The sequence below is a fragment of the Cryptomeria japonica genome, chromosome 7 (assembly GCF_030272615.1).
Source record: "Cryptomeria japonica chromosome 7, Sugi_1.0, whole genome shotgun sequence".
NCBI classification, from domain to species: Eukaryota; Viridiplantae; Streptophyta; class Pinopsida; order Cupressales; family Cupressaceae; genus Cryptomeria; species Cryptomeria japonica.
Window position 1 is genome coordinate 809,642,766 of NC_081411.1, and position 12,759 is coordinate 809,655,524.

Here is a 12,759-nt window from a genome sequence, read left to right on the forward strand (position 1 = left end):
TGGTTCCCACTTTTTTGCCACTTTTGACACTGAGATGTACATTTTTAAAATAATCTTCAACTTCCGAGAACTATAACTTTTAAACTATTAAAAATTTGAAGATGATGTAAATTAGTTATTTCTAGCATTTTGTTTGTAGATTCTATATACATTTTTTTCAAATTTTTTTGAAAGATTTTTTTAAAAATTTTCCATCTCCCTCGAAAAGTAGTTTTTTATAACAAACTACATTTTTTAAGAGTGATGTGCCTCCTGAAATGCATAACTTTTTTTCTATAAATGATAAAAACTCAATTCTTTCAAATTTTGGTTTGTAACATCAATATCCAGGGCTTGCATTTGGTTTTATAGTGATATGTTCAATATTTTTCATTTTATAAAGTTTTGAAGTCCGACTAGTCATAATTCAAACATAGGTTTACGTTTGAACACATAACTTGTTCTATATAAATCGAAATTCAATTTATTTTTTTTTGTTAGAAAGAAGACATCAATACCAAGGGCATAGATATTTTTCAAAATTTTTTTGAATTAGTTTCTTATTTTTCCCAATGCGTTGAACAGAGAAGTTCATGTTCGGTGAAAAACCAATTTTTAATAAAATTAAAAAATCAAGAACATAATAAACTCAAAATATAACAAAATTATATTCGTTGGAAAGATTGCTTCGAGTACTACCATCTAATATTTTTGGGTTATCAATATTATTTCATTCATGTATTGAACCAGAGCTCCGAAGTCATTAATTCTTTAGAACTCTGAAATTTTTTGGGAGAAACTTCTAATTTTGGGGTTTCGATCGAACACGTGTTCGATCGGATTGGGTTCGCTCGAACCAAAAGGGGTTCAAGCGAACCCCCATTCGCTCGAACCGGCAAGCTAGATTTTGGCACGCACATTTTTGTAACTGCCATGTTCGAGCGAACCCAATAATTTTTAACTATCGGCTTTCGTTCGAACTCGGGCCGACGCATTTTTTGTTTTTTTTTTCATTTGTGGAATCGTATAAATGTCCATAATTTTTTTTCGCTTTTTATCATTCAAATGATTAAAATAATTCGCATTTTTGGATGAGAGAAGATATTTGAAAATTATTTTGAAGGCAAATAATTTGAAGGTTTTTTGTAAAAGCATGGGGAACAAGAAGAGAAGGCAAAATAAGACTTCAAGGAATTATTCTCTCGAAACGGAAGAAAGATATCGAGAACAAAGAAGACAAAGATATCATGATGCAAGTATGTATTTTTAATTTTATTTCTATTTAATTTAATATGTATTACGTATCAATTAATTAGAATTCAATATTTTTTATCTAATATTTTTAATAGGATTAAAAATAATTTTGTTTTAATTAGAAAACATAATTAATTTGAGATAATACATGTGTATTTGCAAATTTCAAATTCCATCAACTTGCTTGTTGTGTAATTGCATTTTTCTCCTATATAATTAAGTTCATTTATAATAGATAAGACCTATTAAGTCATAAAATTAATAAGACCTATTATGTCATAATTTTTAGGTTCTAAATTATATATATTGAATATTTAATCTACATGTACAAGTAATTTCATGTGATAGGTCCTTTAATATCACATAATATATTTGTCTTAAGGGTAGTTAAGTAAATTAATTTTGTGAAATGTTTTTTCAAATGTGGTCATATTGATTTTAATAATAAGGCCTATTAGGACTATTACATTGATTATAGTTCTTAAATGTGACATAAATTTATAACCTATTAAACATGTTGAATAATTTAGGTGAACTATTTATATTCAACTTCACGTACATGCAAAAACATTTCAGATTAGGAGGTCTATTATGCAATAATAGGTCTTAAATATACACACATGTGACAAATTATAGTCCACTTACATTATGGTCCATAACAAATTAATATGAGGTCACCTAAGTTATCGTATGCATGCATCAAAATATTTGTACTTTTAATTTTTTGAAATTTTGGAATTTCTAATTTATCAAAATTTTATTTTATGTGTTAAATTAGTGCTCAAAATTAGAGATTGAACTTTAATCCTAACCTGAGAACAAATTGAACTTTAAACCTAAACAGGTAATTTAATTAGAGTTATAACAATAAGGTCCTAAAAGTATTTAAATTTAATAAACCAAATTGAATGGGCTAATTTTAACATGTAAAGCTTTAAGCCAAATTCACCCATATTCTTAATCCTAATTGAATAATCTCTGATTAATTCAAGAACCTTACACAAACTCTTAAATTATGTGCAGAACGGGCAAATGAACCTGTTGAAGAACACAATATAGTTGATGAACATAGGGAGGAGATTGTCCAAGTTGAACCAATGGAGACCTTTGAAGGAGAGGGGTCAGGCTCCTTACCTCCTACCACTGATATGGATGAGCATATTGTGGATCTAGCTAAACAGGTGAAGAGAAATATTTCTTATAAAAATTTAGATCATTTACTTGAAATGGATGTGGATGAGTTGAAACATCTCAGTGAAGAACCTAGACATACTAAAAGGAGGTCAATGAATAAAAGTGGAAAAGAAATAATGTCACATTTCAACAATCTTGATACTACACTAGAAAAAGCTCAATTGTTATCAATTGTACTTACTCATAAAGACTTAATAGATCCAATGAAATTGTTGGGTATAGATACAACAAATCAAAAGAGGAAATCTTCTCAGCTACAAAAATCTATTGTTGATAATGTTAAGAAAGGTTTGGTGAACATTGGTAAAAAATCTCGAAAACTAGATAAGACCATTTCAAGAAGAGTGATGTTGACATCTTTAGTAAATGAAAGATTGCCTCAAAAAAGACAAATCTCTTCACTATCATCTGAGTTTGGTTTTAGTAGAAGGACAATATCTAAATATGTTAAAAGGAGAAAGATTTTGGACGATACTACCTCAGAAGGGAATTGGGCAATTATGTGTAGAGCTCCTCGTTCTGATAGAATTGAAGATGTTGTTAGGAACTTTGTGACAAGTTTTTGGAATAATAATACTCGCCCTTCATCAAATAGTAGAGATGTTATCAACCAAAGGATTGGTCCTGATCGTTATGATCTCCATGTAAAACATTGGATAGACACAACAAAACATGAATTGTATGTATTGTTTACTAAAACAAACCCTCATATAAAGATTGGACAAACCATGTTTGAATGGTTAAGGCCATATTATGTGAAGTTAAACAAAGTTTTCGAAACTTTTTGTTGTCGTTATCACATCGAATTTGACTTGTACTATCAAGTGTTTCGAAAGATTAGAGAAGATAATGATGGTTATGAAAATTCTCCTCCTAAACGAACAAGTCAATTCTTAGCATCCATCTTATGTGATAAATCAGATGATAATGCAACCGGTCAAATAAATTGCATAAGAGGAATTTGTGGAACATGCGGGGACTTGGCTAAATTGCCTTTGAGAGATGAAGATACTGACATGAGGAAGATGGTAAATTGCAAGAGTTATAAGTACAAAAAAATTGAAACAAAATTTGGAAAGGAATCTACAAGACTAGATTATGTAGAAGAGGAAATACCTATTGGAACATTTATGGAAAATTTTCGTAAGTTGATAAAACCATACATATGCCATGGTTTTTTTGCCAAGTGGCAAGTAGAACAATTTAAAAGATTAAGAGACACTTTCCCACTTGGAACTATTTTATCTGTAGTTGACTTCGCAGAGAATTACTCTTTTGTGCATCAAAAAGAGATTCAATCAGAGTATTACTTTTCAAAGCAAATCACTATTTTCGTGCATGTGTGTTATCGACATGCACAGATGAATTTGGATGGTGTTGATAGTACATTTGAAAATTGTGTCATTAAGAAAGAGTACCACTTCTATATCAGTGATGATAAGGAGCATGACACACTTTTTGTACAACATTGCTTTAAGAAGTTTTTTGAATATTTGAAAGATAGAGGCATAACAATAGTTAAACATTTTGTTTGGTCTGATGGATGTGCGGCACAATTCAAATCTTCGAGGCCATTTTATGCACTATGTAGATATCATCGAAATGACAAAATACCACATGTTTGGAGTTTTTTTGAGAGTGGTCATGGAAAGGGTGAACATGATGGTGCAGGAGCTTGTATCAAACGTGCTCTAAGAAAGCATCAAATAAAGTACACAGGAGAACGTATAGAAAATGCACATGATGCTGTTGAATGGTGTAAGAAACACTTTGAGCAACCTAATTATCCTGGGGAATCATCATCAAGAACATATAAGCCCATTCCATATAGAGTGTTTTGGGAGATAACCGGTATGTGTTCTCTTTTAGTATTTTATTTAATTTTTTTTAATTTAACAACTTGATCTACATGTACATTCTTGTACACATGTACATTTTACAGATATGGATAGAAAATCAATGCATGGATGCAAGAGTGTGGAGAGGAAAAGATCTTTGCATTGTGTCATGAGTACAGATAATCGCCCATGGACATTATACACTAGAGATTATTCATGTTTTTGTTCTGAATGCATTTTTGAAAACTATGTTGATTGCAAGAACCAAGAGCTTGGATATGTTAGTGAATGGAAAATGGTGCCACTAGATGTTTCTGACACATACGAGGATTCAAATGAGGATGAAAACTTTGAAGACATTCCTTTGATTTCTGGTGATTACGATCATATTTCAGGATTGATTAAAAAAGGTATGTATGTACATGACGTACACATGTAAACATTTCCTTAAAAATGGCATATAATTTAGAATTTATTTAACTTGTGTCAAATTGCAGGAGATATTTTTGTAGTCATAGCAGAAGATGGAAATATAGAAGGTGTTAGTTATTATTTATTGTGTTGCACAGAAGAGAGAAAGAAGTTATCAAAATCTGAGATGAGTGATGGAATGTCATTTCCCATAGGTTTGAGTTCTGATTTGAATATGTACATACATACAAATCGCTTGTGTGAAATTTTTTAATTTCTCACGTTTCTTATATACATGTACATGCAGGATCAGTTGTAGTGCAAGGGACACATTTCAAACAAGTTAAAATTGTTCAACATGGGATTCATTTCACTGAATACCAAATTGATAACAAGGTATATCAGTATAGTCACTTGGTCATTGCTGTTGGCCTAATTCTTCAAACAATTCCACGTCGAGGGCGGTCTCAAAAGTGGAGACTAGATAGTGAAGATCATGACAAAATATTAAGTGTTATTGAAGAGCGTTGTGAACCACTTGATGTGGTATGAACTATATATACATTTAGTAATCCACATGAATTGAATTTTAATGTACAAGTTCAAGATAAATTCTAGATCTCAAGTAACTTGTTTTGAAACTATTTAGGATAAATATTTTTTAAGTTTATTTATACATTATATCAAATTAGGATGTATTTAAATGTGCACGTTTAATTGTATGTAATTGTATTTGTATTTAATTAAAAAATGCATATTTAAATTAGAATGTAATATGTACATTTGTAAAATTGATATATTTAATATGGAATTAGGACATGTACATGTTGTGAACTATTTAACTACAATATACATACCTAGAAGCTCACATACCTACAAATATACATACCTATATGTAATATACATGTACTGGATGTGAACTATTCAATACATGACCTATTAAGTTTAGTTTGTTCATTTCATACATACTCTTTTGTTTGAAAATCAAACATGTATAATTGAATACATAATCTTTTGTTTGAAAATCAAACATGTATTTAAATCTAATCTAATCAAACATGTATAAATCTAATATAATCAAACATGTATAATAGATGATCAAACACAAACCAGGTATACAGAATAATCTAGAGTCTAAACAAGTCGTTGTACATGCATGAAATATACAATCTAATCAAACATGTATTTAAATCTAATCTAATCAAACATGTATAAATCTAATATAATCAAACATGTATAATAGATGATCAAACACAAACCAGGTATAAAGTATAATCTAGAGTCTAAACAAGTCGTTGTACATGCATGAAATATACAATCTAATCAATCATGTATTTAAATCTAATTTAATCAAACATCATGTACATAAATCTAGAATATAATCAAACATGTATAAATATAATATAATCAAACATGTATAAAACTTATAACATGTATAATCTATAGTCTAAACTCCATGTATAAAGTATAATCTAGAGTCAAACACAAACCAGCTATAAAGTATAATCTAGAGTCTAAACTCCATGTATAAAGTATAAAGTATAATCCAGAGTCAAACATAAACTAGGTATAAAGTATAATCTAGAGTCTAAACTCCATGTACGTGCATGAATATATATAATATGAAAGTATATAAAAAGATAAATGTAAATGAGCTATAAAGTCTGGAGCAAATCAACAGGGATCATCATGTCGGCTACGAACTGAGCGACCATCTGAGGGGGAGTCCTGCAAAAGTAGAATTTATTTAAATATTAAATATAATATATATATATATATATATCTCTAGACGTGCATGTACATCAAATATATATATACCAAAAACCATAACTAACCTATACACTAACAGCATCTAAAGAATCTCTCCTACGCACATGCTCAGAGCTCAAGGAAGGAGTGACATGAGCTAACTGTCAATTTAAGGATTAGTCCACAATCAATTTAAATGATCTACAAATTAAAACTTAGAACTCTAGATTTTTTATTAAACATGAGATCTATATATATAGATTTATCAGGTACAAATTTGCAATGTATGTATACATATCTTCTAAAATTTTAAACGCACATGTACATGTACATACCTGTGTATCACCTGGAGTAGGCTGTATAGTCTAATCCTGTCCCGTGATCATATCAACAACATCACTCGTGCCAACATATCTCTCTCTAGCTGTACGTATCACTGAGGAGTGCAAGGGGCTAACTAGATGAGTGAGCATCGTGGATGAAGTGTCTGACTGTAGTAGCATGTCCATAAATCTAGTATGGCTCAAATCTCTCAGCTGATCCTCAAATGAGTCCAAACCCTCATCTGTGATATGTACCTGATCAGCTCGTATCTCCTCAAATGAATCCAACCGGCCCTCATCTGTGATATGGAGCTCATCAGCTCGTAGCTCCTCCTCTGCAGCAACAGAGTGATCTGTAGGTGGGTTAGTGCCTGGAGCATGCGTAGAGTGATGAGAATGCTGTGACTGCCTCGGGGTATGCGTCGATGCCACTGTAGCCTGACCATCTCTGAGAATCTCCTCTCTAACATCACCCAATGGTATCCCAAGTCGAGATGAAATAAAACTATAAGCATGTAGTAGGTCCTCGACTAAATACTGCGACATCTGTACATGTCTACTACCTCCGACTATAGCTGCTACCTCATCTGGGGAGGGGATGCCAGCAGAAATATACCGATCATCTAAATCTGAAGCCCCCCCATCACTAGAAGATGCATGATCTATGGATGATCGCGAACATGGTCGACTCATCATATATCTGCCCACCTTGTCAGAAGATATGGTGGCTACTATTGATGCAATATGTCCAATCCTATCAATTGCTTCTCTCTGAGAAGCAATCACAACGTGATATGCTATGGGTGCCATGGCTGGGACTACTGCAGGAAATCTCTGGCCAACAAGGTCCCTGTGTCTAGGCGGAGCTCTATCACGCCTACGATATGCATCTCTATCAGCAATCCTGCCCCTCCTCTGTCCATAATATCCCGGAATATCAAGGTAGTTTGGTTTCATCTGACAATGAACCTCAGCAAATACCTGTTGTGCAAAGTATAATGGAATCTGGTCGTTATTAGGATAATGACCATGGGTTGCTAAGAATCGTGGGTAAATCAGTGATGCAACCTGTGGGTCGATACATCTGGTAACCTGATATCCCCTCACCTTACTCTTCTCCTAATATTGTGGGAAGCATCTCTCCTTGATGGTCTCCTTCGAGACCACCCCCACTACATCAGCAAAAGAATGAGGACCCCTCACCTCACTCCTTAATTGTCTATATATATCCTCTATAACCTCAAGTGAGAATGAGGTATGAGATACTAAGCGGTCCCTCAATGTCTGCAAACTATCAAAAATGGACGTGCATGTACTCTTGTACACGACATCAATACAAGGGTCATCTAGTATGGCCCTCAACCTATGCAACTCTCTATCATTGTAATGAAAAATAGTAGCAATGTCGGGCAAGGGGGGATCTTGCTGTGGAGGATCCTGCTGTGGTGGCTCCTGATGTGGAGCCTGCGTAGGTGGATCCTGATTAGGAGCTTGCGAAGGTGGATCCTGATCAGGAGCCGGCAAAGGTGGATACTGATCAGGAGCCTGCAAAGGTATATCCTGGGATGCCATCTATCTAGGTACATGTCATAAAGTTAAAATAAATACGTAAGCAGAGAGAGAGAGATCATTTTCATGAGAGAGAGAGAGAGATCATTTTCATGAGAGAGAGAGAGAGATTATATACATATAAATCTTCATGAAAAAGAGAGAGAGATCATTTTCATTTTCAAAAAATACATGTAAAATTTTCAAATATTTCAGTGAGAGAGAGAGAGAGAACATATATTTCAGATCTAGAGATAACATATATTTCAGAGAGAGAGAGATCTAATGTACATGTACATATTTAAATCTTTGACATACATAAAAAATTCAAGAATAGAGAGATCTAACACGTCATATGTATGTTAGGACACTATATTATCCTACGGGGAATGTCATATGTACAGTAGGATGTTATAAGGGGTCATATGTGGGTCTAACCACATATGACCCCTTAGGACACTATATGATCCTAAGTGGAATGTCATATGTACAGTAGGATGTTATGAGGGGTCATATGTGGGTCTAACCACATATGACCCCTTAGGACACTATATGATCCTAAGGGGAATGTCATATGTACAGTAGGATGTTATAAGGGGTCACGCATGTGTTAATGCATGTTGACCCCTTAGGACCACATACGACCCCTTAAGATAGTATGTGATGGACTAAGGGGTATGTCATTCACACTAGGATTCTATAAGGGGTCACGCATGTGTTAATGCATGCGTGAGCCCTTAGGACCACATATTCAACCCCTTAGGACACATAGGAAATGTCATATGTACAGTAGGATGTTATTAGGGGTCATATGTGACCTACTAAGGGGTCACATATGTGTCAATGCATGCGTGGCCCCTTAGGACCACATATGACCCCTTAAGATGCTATGTGATGAACTAAGGGGTATGTCGTTCACACTAGGATTTTATAAGGGGTCATATGTGGGTCTAACCACATATGACCCCTTAGGACACTATATGATCCTAAGTTGAATGTCATATGTACAGTAGGATGTTATAAGGGGTCACGCATGTGTTAATGCATGTTGACCCCTTAGGACCACATACGACCCCTTAAGATAGTATGTGATGGACTAAGGGGTATGTCGTTCACACTAGGATTCTATAAGGGGTCACGCATGTGTTAATGCATGCGTGAGCCCTTAGGACCACATATTCAACCCCTTAGGACACATAGGAAATGTCATATGTACAGTAGGATGTTATTAGGGGTCATATGTGACCTACTAAGGGGTCACGTATGTGTCAATGCATGCGTGGCCCCTAGGACCACATACGACCCTTAAGATGCTATGTGATGAACTAAAGGGTATGTCGTTCACACTAGGATTTTATAAGGGGTCATATGTGGTTATAGGATTTTATAAGGGGTCATATGTGGGTCTAACCACATATGACCCCTTAGGACACTATATGATCCTAAGGGGAATGTCATATGTACAGTAGGATGTTATAAGGGGTCATATGTGACCTACTAAGGGGTCACACATGTGTTAATGCATACGTGACCCCTTAGGACAACATACGACCCCTTAAGACACTATGTGATGGACTAAGGGGTATGTCGTTCACACTAGGATTTTATAAGGGGTCATATGCAGTTCTAAGGGGTCATGCATATGTTATAACAAATGCATGACCCCTCAGAACCACATATGACCCCTTATGACACTATGTGATCCTAAGGGGAATGTCATATGTATAGTAGGATGTTATAAGGGGTCATATGTGACCTACTAAGGGGTCACGCATGTGTTAATGCATGTGTGACCCCTTAGGACCACATACGACCCCTTAAGACGCTATGTGATGGGTTTTGGGATATGTCGTTCACACTAGGATTGATTTTATAAAGGGTCATATGCGATTCTAATGGGTCACGCATGTGTTAAGACACTATTTGATGGACTAAGGGGTATGTCATTCACCCTACAATTTTATAAGGGGTCATATGAGATTCTAAGGGGTCACGCATGTGTTATAATATGTGTGACCCCTTAGAACCACGTATGACCCCTTAGGACACTAGATGTGATCCTAAAGGGAATGTCATACATGTACACTATTATATTATATGTGATCCTCTATGACCTCCTAAGGGAACGTATAGTGTCATATGTGGTCTTAAGGGGTCATGTTGTGCATGTAATAGGATGTGAAAATGGGTCACATTGTAGAGGAAATTTATTTTGTCTAATTTGTTTAAATTTGGTATCTAAATTTTCTAATGTTTATTTAAATTAATTTTTTTAATGTTTTTCTCTTTTTGCTAATGTTTTTCTAAGTTATGATTTACTACAGGGTAGTTTTCTATGTTTTTCATAACAATTTTTTAAAATGTTGAAAAACATATACATCTATACAATTATGTAATTTTAAAAACAAATTTACACATTTCAATCAAAACATTAAATTATCAAACATTTTTCTAAAATAATGAAAAACAATAAATTATCAAACATTTTTGTAAAATGTTGAAAACCAATAACTATATATAATTATTTAATTAACAAATAAATTATTTACAAATTTAATAAAAAAAGACATTATTAAACCAAACAAAGGGTTATTTTGTGCACCTAATATAACAAAGGTCGAAAACTGAAATAGGAAAGATGCTAACTGCTGCAGACAAGGCTCAATGACGTGATGCTGACGACTGGTTCGATCCAACCCCCACCAGACAGAAAAAGTCAAATTTAATAATGACCTTTTAACTGTCATTTTCGATATTTATAAAAAAATTTAAAAAACCCTAACTGCAAAGGGTTCGAGCGAATGGGGGGGTTCGAGCGAACCCATTAAATATTGATATTTTAATGGGTTCGCTCGAACCCAAAACCCGCCCACTGTTCGATCAAACCCAACTGAACAGTTTGGTTCGCTCGGACTCCCAGGGGTAGTCCGAGCGAACATTTGTGTTTCGCTCGAACATTGTCAAATCCGAAATTCCCACTTTCGCCAAATTCTTTCGTTGGCAAAAGTGGGAACCAGCTTTGTGAATTCACCCCTATTGATTTATTTTGGCCTAAACAATTCCAATCTCTTCCACCAAAGAGCAATGCTATTTTCCAATCTTATCAAAAATAGAAGAAAGATATGATTTTATCCTTGATTCAACCTAGATCCCAAACACTTGATATTCTTATCATTCTTGAAGATGAATTTCTTCCCCTAATGGATAGAACTAATCATCTTCCTAAGGAAGATTCTCAACCTATTCCTATGGATGTATCTATGCCTTCTCCTAACAAGACCAAAAACATTCCTCTTAAGGCTAGACTTGTACCACCTCTGTTGGCAAATGCACACTCCAATGAGAAATTGTAGGTGATTGAAGGTTTTGTCATTGATGACAACCTTGCAATCATATGATACTAGAAAAACAAATACACTGGCATCGGCAATGAAAAACTCTACACCGGCACATAGAACATCGACAGTGAATGATGGATACCGGTACTCTGGCCGACAGGAATTTTGTTGATAATATATTTTGTAATTAATTGTAAAATCATTGTAAGCCAACATGGCAAGTTGTAATATGACTCATATATGTATGAGATCATTGTAGAATATTTATGAATAAGGTGATAGGTGAAATTATGCAGATCTAATATGAGTTAAGGGTTTATGTATGAAGCAGAGCTAAAACCGGTACTGGATCTGGCATAGCATATGCTAATTTGAACGAGTACAAGACATTGGATTTGTATAATCCATTTTTGTAAGTTAGTGTGACTTCCTTTGTAATTGAGCAGTGAGCTCTAGGAACTTGGCCTTCCTGCATGTGCAGGCCCCTCTTGTAAAACAGTAATATTCCCTTATTGGCCAGTAAGTGAATATTGTGGGTCACAAATCCCACCGAGGTTTTTCCCACACCGGGTTTCCTCATTAAACTATTGTGTTATGGTGTGCTTTTGATGTGGTTGTTGTTATTCTTGTTTACTGCATTATTTTTGGGTTACCAGTACAAAGTATTGATATTCTTTACATGTTTTAATTCAAGTAAATTAAGAAATCAGTTAGATACTAATTCACACCCCCCCCCCCTCTCTCAGTATCTTTGGGAATCCTAACAATTGGTATCAGAGATTGGTCCTCTATTTTTATAATCCTAACAGCTTGAGGAAGATCTTGTCATCGGTAGAGATGGAAAACTTGAGAGAACAATTGAAAACAAGTCTTTTAGACTATGATGCAGAAAAGGTCAAGAATATCAAACTTGAAGATGATCTAAAGGCTACTCAGGATATCATTCAAGTGCTTCAAGAAAATCTTACCATTGCAAGAAATAAGAGAAGAGAACTCTGTGAAAAGATGCAGAATGAGAATGATGAAAAAGAAACTCTTAATGATCTGGTAAACAAGCTAAGACAAGAGATCAGTACAACACAGAATGAGATGTAGGATATGTCTATGAGATTTTGTAAAGAAATT